This window comes from Triticum aestivum, chromosome 2A, assembly GCF_018294505.1.
Source record: "Triticum aestivum cultivar Chinese Spring chromosome 2A, IWGSC CS RefSeq v2.1, whole genome shotgun sequence".
Lineage (NCBI taxonomy): Eukaryota > Viridiplantae > Streptophyta > Magnoliopsida > Poales > Poaceae > Triticum > Triticum aestivum.
Window position 1 is genome coordinate 253,392,804 of NC_057797.1, and position 10,259 is coordinate 253,403,062.

The 10,259-nt window shown below is 43.4% G+C and overlaps 2 pseudogenes; both read left to right on the plus strand.

The window, feature by feature from the left end:
• Positions 1 to 7,541: 7,541 nt before the first annotated feature.
• LOC123038394 (uncharacterized) lies at positions 7,542 to 7,626 on the plus strand (annotated as a pseudogene).
• Positions 7,627 to 7,725: 99 nt separating this feature from the next.
• Positions 7,726 to 7,809, plus strand: LOC123038397 (uncharacterized; annotated as a pseudogene).
• Positions 7,810 to 10,259: the final 2,450 nt, after the last annotated feature.

Genomic DNA, 10,259 nt, shown 5'->3' on the forward strand with positions numbered 1-10,259 from the left:
GATGAAAGTTGGTGTGCGGTCTTATTATAGTGTGCGTAGACCTCCTGTCAAATTTCATCGCATTCGAAGTTCGTTTGATGCCCCAGCGGATAACTATAGCGACAATATAGTCGATCATACGTCGAATGTTTTCCGTCTCTGGAAACAGTCATTGGGCCTCTTTGCTCTTATCTCTCAGTCCCACTCCCACTCTAAACCAGCCCACCTAACCCATCTACCTACCCCCTCCACTCCAGAACGTCCGATGGCGATCGAACGACTCCAAAACGGAGCTAATGCCCTAACCCTAGCCCTGCTTTCCTATATAAACACCTTCCACATGCAATTTTGGGAATCCCCTAGCTGCCACCTACCTCTAGCCTCCCCATCCTCAGATTCCGCGCCGCTCCAGCCCCTGTCCTCCACTTGGCGCCGCCGCTGGCGCACCCCGGCCAATCCCGCAGCTCCACCTCACCCCGCTAGCGCCTCTCTACCCACCCAGCGCGTGCCACATAACCCCTCCAGCGCCCCCATCCGCCACGGCCCGCTCAGGCCCGTGCGGGGCTTGCCTGAGCCCATCCGTGCACTACAAGAAATATGTCAACTTGTGACCTTCTGTTAGTGACCCTGGAAGAATTGGTCATAGATCTATGACCATTTCAGACCAATTGGTCAAAAGTTGTTCGGGGGGCTCCAAAACCTAAGCTATAACGACCATTTTGGTCAGAAAGGTTGTAATTTCCTTACACGAAATGGTCATAAAGCAGATAGCACTGGTCTGCTGCCTTATTTCCAGCTGATCGTGACCAATATAGATGGTCATAACCTTGTAAATTGTGGTGGGTTGCTATGACTAGGCACCACCTCATCAGTTTTGCCTATGTGTCATGTTCATGTGGCAGTTTTTGCCCTAGGTTGTGAAGAAACCTATATTTCTGTCATTCCCAAAATTCCCAAAAAAGACACATAAATTCTTTGGGTCATATCTTCATCAAATATGTAAAAATCCTTCCTTGCCTAGTTCAAAACTAATTCAACAATATTAATTTTCCTATGCTGTTCACGACAGCACTTTATGAAGGAAGTGCTATTTATATATTCTTGATTGCCCTCGGAATTTTAGGGCACTCTTTCCTATCCAAATCATTACCGCATGACAAAATTCAGCTCCACTTGCCTAGCAAATCTTACTCGGCAAATTTCCAAAGTTTTTGTCCACCTAGAAGCATTGTGAAGGATGTACCTTTTTTATATATCCAAATGACATGAAATTTATACAGTTTCTTCATATGCCCAAATTATCACCCTCCTCCAAATTTCAGCTCAGGCAAATTATCTATGTGAGCCCAGGTTCATTTATATTTTATGGCCAAATTGGCACGTTGCAAAGAAAGTGTTATCTAGACCCCTCCTATTAACCGCAAACTCTTTGGGCACTCTTCCATACCCAAATCATTGCCACATGATAATATTCAGCTCCATTTTAAGAGTCAATCTTTCTCAGGAAATTTTCAAAGTTTCTACCTCGAGAGAAGCTTTGTGAAGTAAGTACTAGCTAGGCTTACCCAAATGATCTGAAAATCTACCAAGGCATAACCATACCTATGTAACTTACCTACACCAAATTTGAGCTCATTTCATTCATCCAATTTCTCTCACTAGTTTTCCCAAGTTTCTGTCCATAGAAGAGCATTGTGAAGGAAGTACCACTTTGGCATGTCCAAATGTTATCAATTTTCTACGATGCTTTCCAATGCCCAATTAACCATCCTCCACCAAATTTCAGCTCAATCCATTCATTATTTTGATCCTAGCTTCAACATTCATATTTCTGTCCAGTGTGGTACTTTGCAAAGCAAGTACCATCTAGGATCCTCCTTTTGATCTGAAAATTTGCGAAGACATTCTTCTTAGTAGATGATCATCCTCAGCAAAAACTCACGCCATTGGCCATGTGCATTTCCCGTACTGCTAATCAAACACTTGGCTGCTAATTCATGTTTGAGCATCGATCGGTCTCCTCGTGAGAATCTTATGTTGTAATTTTCTTCCTAGAACCTACCTGGGAAGTGCCCAACCCACTAGACATGCCTAGGCTTCCCAGAACACATGGCAACGCCACGATCACGCGGTGACCACGTGTCGGGCATGTGAGTTTACGCGCTCTAGAGTTAGGGGCCTTGGCCACCGCCCAAACCTCGACGTATCGCCATCAAACCATGTATTTATGATTAAATAGGTACTTATGTAACTATAAATGATTTTTGGAAAAAATAAATAGTAAACTATGAGGCAGCTGCAGTTCAAATTTGACCCGCTTCTTGCTGAATCGACGGGAATTTGTCTTTTTCACCAGAGGTGGATCAAAACTTTTGACGCCCAACAATTTTTTCAATTGTGCATTAAATATGGCCTAGTATTTTATAAAAATGATTTGGTCCAATTTTGAACAATTATTTGGGAGGTCCTTCACAAAAAAACCTCCTTTTGGGCACTCGAAAAATGGAAAACCGTTTTTTCGTCCAAAGAAAATGAAAACTTCCTTAGGCAACATTGTTTGCCATTCCAATATACACCCTTGTGCACAATATGGGATCATTTGAACAAATTATGCCATGAATGTGGCCATAAGATTGATCATTTGGCTTGAAAGCCATTGATCTCCACACATGATAGCTTGTTTTTGAGAACAATTTGTTAAAATAATTGCCGGATTACAAGTTTGTTATTTTTCCTAGTAACTTTGCCACATATAATGACACAATGCAAAGGTTTCCCAATTTTTTGATTTTTTTTGAATTTTTTATGCCCGTTTCAAAATGCGGTCAAAACGGCGGGAATGACCGTTCTTAGCTAGTGGTTGAATCTTGGAATTTTTTTGGTGTTTCTATGATTAAATAGATACTTATGTACCTATAAATGATTTTTGGAAAAAATAAAGAGCAAACTACAAGGCAGCTACAGTTCAAATTTGACCCCCTTCCAGCTGAATCAGCGGAAATTTGTCTTTTTCATGATAGGTGGATCAAAACTTTTTACACCCAACCATTTGGTCAATTGTGCATTAAATATGTCCTAGTATTTTAGAAAAATGATTTGGTCCAATTTTGCAACAATTATTTGGTAGGTCCTTCACAAAAAAACCTCCTTTTGGGCACTCGAAAAATGGAAAATGGTTTTTTTGTCCAAAGAAAATGAAAACTTCCTTAGGCAACATTGTTTGCCATTCCAATATGCACCCTTGTGCACAATATGAGATCATTTGAACAAACTATGCCATGGATGTGGCCATAAGATTGATCATTTGGCTTGAAAGCCATTGATCTCCACACTTTTTTAAAATAATTGCCGTATTACAAGTTTGTTATTTTTCCTAAGAACTTGGCCACATATAATGATACAATGAGAAGGTTTCCCAAGTTTTTGATTTTTTTTATGCCCGTTTCAAAATGCGGTCAAAACGGCGGGAATGACCGTTCCTAGCTAGTGCTTGAATCTTGGAATTTTTTTGGTGTTTCTCTGATTAAATAGATACTTTTTTACCTAGAAATGATTTTTGGAAAAATAAATAACAAACAATGAGTTCGCTGCAGTTCAAATTTGACCCACTTCCACCTGAATCGGCGGAAATTTGTCTTTTTCACGAGAGGTGGATCAAAACTTTTTACACCAAACCATTTGGTCAATTGTGCATTAAAAATGTCCTAGTATTATAGAAAAATGATTTGGTCCAATTTTGCAAGAAATATATGGTAGATCCTTCACAAAAAAAACTCATTTCAGGCACTCGGAAAGTGGAAAATGATTTTTTCGTGAAAAGAAAATGAAAACTCCCTTAGGCAACATTGTTTGAAATTCCAAGATGCCCCCTTGTGCACGATATGAGATCGTTTGAACAAACTATGCCATGAATGTGGCCATAAGATTGATCATTTGGCTAGAAAGCCATGAATCTTCATGCATGATAGCTCATTTCTGAGAACACTTTTTTAAAATAATTACCGTATCACAAGTTTATTATTTTTCCTGGAAACTTGGTCACATATAATGACACAATGCGAAGGTTTTCCATTTTTTGATTTTTTTGAATTTCTTATGCCTGTTTCAAAATGCGGTCAAAACGGCGGGCTTGACCGTTCCTAGCTAGTGGTTGAATCTTGGAATTTTTTGGTGTTTCTCTGATTAAATAGATACTTATGTACCTAGAAATGATTTTTGGAAAAAATAAAAAGCAAACTACAAGGCATCTACAGTTCAAATTTGACCTGCTTCCACCTGAATCGGCAGGAATTTGTCTTTTTCACCAGAGGTGGATCAAACTTTTGACACCCAACCATTTTGTCAATTGTGCATTAAATATGTCCTAGTATTTTGTAAAATTGATTAGGTCCAATTTTGCAACAAATATATGGTAGATCCTTCACAAAAAAACTCATTTCAGGCACTCGGAAAATGGAAAATTGAATTTTCCGTGCAAAGAAAATGAAACCTCCCTTAGGCAACATTGTTTGGAATTCCAAGATGCACCCTTGTGCACAATATGAGGTCATTTGAACAAACTATACCATGAATGTGGCCATAAGATTGATCATTTGGATTGAAAGCCATGAATCTTCATGCATGATAGCTCGTTTATGAGAACACTTTTTAAAAATAATTGCAATATTACAAGTTTATTATTTTTCTGGAAACTTGGTCACATATAATGACACAATGCGAAGGTTTCTCAATTTCTCATTTTTTTGAATTGTTTATGCCCGTTTAAAATGCGGTCAAAACGGCGGGCTTGACTGTTCCTAACTAGTGGTTGAATCTTGGAAAAAACTTTTGATGTTTCTCTGATTAAATAGATAATAATGTACCTAGAAATGATTTTTGGAAAAAATAAATAGCAAACTATGAGGCAGCTACAGTTCAAATTTGACCCACTTCCTACTGAATCGGCGGAAATTTATCTTTTTCACGAGAGATGGACCAAAGCTTTTGATACCCAACCATTTTGTCAATTATGCATTAAATATGGCCTAGTATTTTATAAAATTGATTTGGTACAATTTTGCAACAATTATGCTATAGTTCCTTCACAAAAAAACCTCATTTCGGGCACTTGAAAAATGGAAAATGAATTTTTCATGCAAATAAAATGAAAACTCCCTTAGGAAACGTTGTTAGGTCTTCTGTGTAAACTTGTGCAAAATATGACATCATTTGAACAAATATTTGATAGGTCTTTCACAAAAAAACTCATTTTAAGCATTGAAAAATGAAATGAAAAAATTGTATGTAATCAATTATGACCAATTTATATGGTCAAAAAATCTTCAAATTGTTTGGTGCGCTCTGATTGGTCCATAGGTGTATCACGTGGATCATGTATCAACCACCGTCGGATGCTTGTGGATCCAACGGCAGCCCTCACCCCCTCACCCAACCGCAGCCCAACCACCCAAACCCTAACTCGCACCCGCACTCCTCCTCGCTCAGCTCCTCGCCGCTAGCTCCTCCCTCTCCGCCCCAACCTCAGATCCATCCCCTATCCCGCTGCCGGCCTTCGCCAGATCCCACGGCCGACGACCCGTCCTCCCCTTCCTTCCGCCGCCACCTCTCCCCTCACCTCAGCCACCACCTCCGCTCCTCTCCCCTCTCCTCCCAGGCTGCAGATCCACTAAAGCACCTCCTCTCCCCACCCCGCACCATGGCCGGCCTCCACCCCTGCGTCGACAATGAGGAGCCCGAGTCACCATGTCTCCCCGCCCTCAAGTGGCTCCATCCACATCGCCCCATCCACATCCGGCTAGCTCGATCCGCATAACCCCATCTCCATTCGGCTACCTCATCTGCGTCGTCCCATCCGCATTCGGCTACCTTGATCCTTCGTCGCGGACCGCTCCTCCGCCGACCCGCGCCAAGTTCCTCGAGGAGTTCGCTCACTGCATTGCGTTTCTCAGAGAGAGGGAAGGGAAGAAGAGTAGGCTAATGGCAGCGGCGTTGGTGGTGGGAGTGCTCTGGCAGGGAAGATCCGGAGCAGGCGGTGCGACCGGGAGGACGTTGCATAGGCTCGTGAGTCCCCTTACCCCTTCCCCTCCTGCTTCTCCCCTCCCGACGTGTGCGTTCGATCCGATCCGATTCCGAGGTAGAGCCTCGTCCCCGTCCGAGAGCCGGCGACCAGGGCGATGACGGACGCACATGTGGTGGTGGTAGCCAGCCGGACCAGCCCGGTGACTGTGGCGAGGGGACGAGAGGGTAGGGGGTGAACCAACTCTGTCTCTCTGTCTGTCCTAGTGTGCTCACTCTCTTCTCTTGGACAGCTTTAGTTTTAGCTCCATGCCCGCGTGCTATCCATCTACTCCGCTCCAGAGTAGCGTGAGAATGCTAAGTTAAAGAAGAAGAATTTGCATCTCAATCTTTTATAGATTTTCACACGCGAATGGAATCGGCAGAGTTTAGTGGCGGTGGAATTTATTCCACGCCTTTCCTTGGATTGGATTCAGACTATTATTGCCTCACCTCACCTATGCTAGGTTCAGGGTCCTATGAATTCATTTCGTCTATATCCACCCTGTACATACCTGCTATGTTTTGTTTCTGGTTAGTTAGGATGATTCGTCCGCTTGTATCATTTTTCCTGAACTAATTCCGTGTATTAGTTCGTTTTAGGTTAATTTTATACTATCTAGGACCATGTGTTTTTTGGTTAATTTTACTGTGTTGGATTTGGAAGCACAGGAGACCTCCGTGGACGACATCGACGATGAAGAGGAGGACAAGGAGGACGACCAGGACATACGCGAACCCACCCCCGAGCCCAACGGGCTAGACGAGGACACAGTCGAGTCCGACCTCGATCTCGATGAGGAGGGCATCGTCCAGTCCGACCATGACGGCGTGCCACAGAAGGTCCTGTGCTCTGCTCTGCCTGCCTCGTTTACTGCCTCGCCACCGCAATAGATGTTCTTTTTTATTTTGTAATATACCATCAATTATTTGTTGTAGCTTAATTTCTGCGAACTAGTATTATTCGTTCGCATAGTTGGCCAGCTCCAGACTAGTTAGTGCTCTTATTCTTGGCCCCATGGTTACAGTGCTACCTTATAGCCCAGGATTCTGCTGCTTTCTTCTATATTTTGTCACCCTTCATTGCCCTATGCTCTCTCTGCTCTTAGCACATTGCTTGATTGGAGTGAACTGAATTGTGACAACTTTGCTTGGCAGATGGAAGACTCTTTCGTTGAGGTGACCAAGGATTTGGCTGGATTTCTGCATCTTTGATCTGATGCGTTTGTGCGTGCGTGTGTTGAACAGTGACCATGGATCTGGTGAAGGGCGCCAAGGAGAAGCAGCTGTCAAGGGCCCCGTCAGGATGCTGCTCAACATCACCACCAGGAAGTTCCCCATTGGAGAAGGTAGCCACCTCCCTCTCTTTGCCCTTCCGCCCGATCCCATTTGCTTAGTAGCTCTGCATAGTATCTGGTCCTTACATGCTCATAGTAGCTCTGGGTCACTATGTTTTTGTTGATAGCTGACTATTTAGGGAATTTCCGTGACGATGATGATGTTGTGCTGGGCAGAGGATGTGAAACATTTAGACCGCTGTGGCCTTTCCGGTCTTTGATGATCTAAAATTGAGCTTTTTAAAACTGATGCCTAGCATGCTATCAACGTTTTTTTGTTCCTCATCTAGAGATGCAGCTCTCTGTGTTGGTTTGATATAATGTAGAGGAGTTGCATGTGAATCGTTTGTCAGCTGAGCATATGATGTTACAAGGAGATGCTACTGAGATTTACGTCGTTGAAGTATCTTAAACCGAGCTTTCTTAAAACTAATGCTTGGTTGATCTAGTTCTAGTATATTAGTTGGCTGTGAGAGTCTACTGTTGTTGGTGCTGTGTTGTCATTTCTTTTGATGTCATTGAAGAATAAAAAAGATAAGCATTTCTCCAGCCAATGTCTGAAGTAGCTGCTGATGTGTAGTCATCGGCTAGACCTATGCATTTCATCAGAAGTCAGATATAGCTTGGACTATACTTCTGAATAGAATTGAAAATTTTCTCTTTCTTTTATTTGTCTTCAATTCTTTGGATCAAACGACTCTCTTGAACACACGTTCGTTAGTGTGGTGATGGTTAAACTACTACAGCAGATCGACGTTTTTTTGCATTTTTTCATTTCTCAACCTTGGATAGTTTGCCAAAAATAAACCCTTAGATTCGTTACCATTCCATTGATAATAATTTGTTGAGGTCGCTAAGTATTTTTTAGCAGTAATAAACATGGCTCTTTCATGTTGCAACCCAACAGGAGCACCCCTATTTGTCTGCGTAATACACAAATCTGCTCTGCTGCTCTTAGTTTTAACTAGCCAACGCAAGGATGATGCCAACCATCGATGTTAGATTTATTATCCATGTTGAAGTGTAGAGCAACAGCAGGTTAACGCGTTTTATTTTCCCTATGCAATTCTTTTGTTTTATATGCCCTTTCTAGTATTGTACAAACTGATGCAAGCTGATGCATTCCAGGCATAAACAAATTATTCTATAAGATCTCTAAACTGATGCAAACTTAGCAGTAGCAGTAGTATACTTCAGGATGTTCTGTTCATTATACTAATGCCTCAGCAACAGTATACTAGTGTTGCTATGGTTATCCATACTTCATTATTTTGTTATCCATACTCCTAGCTGCTTGTGTATCTGTTTATTATTCTGTTCATTATTCTTTTCCTACTTGTTTATGCTAGAAGATATTGCTTTCATTGGCAGCCATGATAACATAATTTCCTCTCTTCTATAGGAGCTCTAGGCTGAAGAAGTTCGAAGAAGGGAACACTTCATCTTTGTAGCTAGTTTTATCTTCCTCGGTGTTTTATGTTCCTGGGTGTTTACTTCATAGATGTTCCTGGGTGTTCCTGGGTGTTTACTTCAGAGATGTTTCTGGATGTTCCTGGGTGTTTGCACTTCCTGGGTGTTCTAAATTCCTGGATGATGTGAACTAGCACATGATTGTAATATATATAATATACTCATATTGGTCGCCATTTATGAAATTTTGTGTGATTGAAATATTGGAAATGTTGATTATTTATTGTTTTTTGGGGATCAGATCATTAATTGCTCATACATCAAAATGAAACAAATACTATTTGGGCCCTCAAAAGGCACAAATCAAACAATTTAGGAAAATGAACAAAATTGCTTAAAAATCAATTGTGAAAAGCTGAAGTCCAAGAAAATAAAAAGGCCTAGGCCCAAAAATGAGAAGGCTTAATTGTTGGGCTTGGCCCATCTACCTAGCCAAAATTAATATGAGAAAAAAAACACAAATAGGCCAAATTGTTGGGCTAGGCCCATGTAGAAAATTGAATTGGACCGGGCTGGATCTTGTGGCACGTCAGATTGCCACGCTGGATGCCTACGTGGCCTGGGGAGGTTGCTAGTGACCAAAACGCCACAGTAGATGTATTTTGGTCAGAAACGTCTACGACCATTCCAGAAGAAAGGTCGCTATAGTCAATTTATGACGGCCAGCTTTTGACCTTATGTTTTTGGTCACAAAAAGGTCACAAATGGAAATTTGTGACCATTCAGTGACCAATAGTGTTGGTCACAAGTTGACATATTTCTTGTAGTGGAGGCCCGAGCGCCGCCCGCGCTTGCCGCTCGTCCCGTCTCCCCGCTGCAGCCCTACCTCCTAGGAGCCCCGACCCTGCCGCCTCGCACCCGCACCACCGCCCTGACCCCGCCGCCCCGCGCCTGTGCTGAACACCGCCGTCATCGGAGTAGCGCGCCCGTGCGCTGTCCGATTCCACGGCGCCCAGCAGCTCGCCGCCGGACCTCCCTCGACCACCTCCGACGCCCCGCGCTCGCCGCCCCTGCTCGCATGTCCCGCCGTGCCAAAGCTCCCTCTGACCGCCGCTGACGCCCGGATCCGGTTCCCCATGGCCGGATATGCCCGTCCCGACCTTCCTCAGCCAACTCCAGCCTCGCCGACGTCGCGGCATCACTGGCCATCCCCGCCCCTGCCATCCCTTGATCCAGTGGGATCGGGGTGGAGGACGAGGTGCCTCTAGGCCCCATGGGCCGCGACCCAGCGCTCCAGCCGGCCAGCCTCTCCACCGATTGGGCCGAGCCCCATGGTGAGTGCCCCAGCGCCCACTGCTTTGTTCCTGTTTTGGCCCATGCGTGTTTTTTTCCTGTTGTGTTTTTCCTTTTATTCCAGAGAGTGCAGATTTACAGGAAACCCCTTGCATTTCATGCACTTAATAAATCATGAACCGTCCA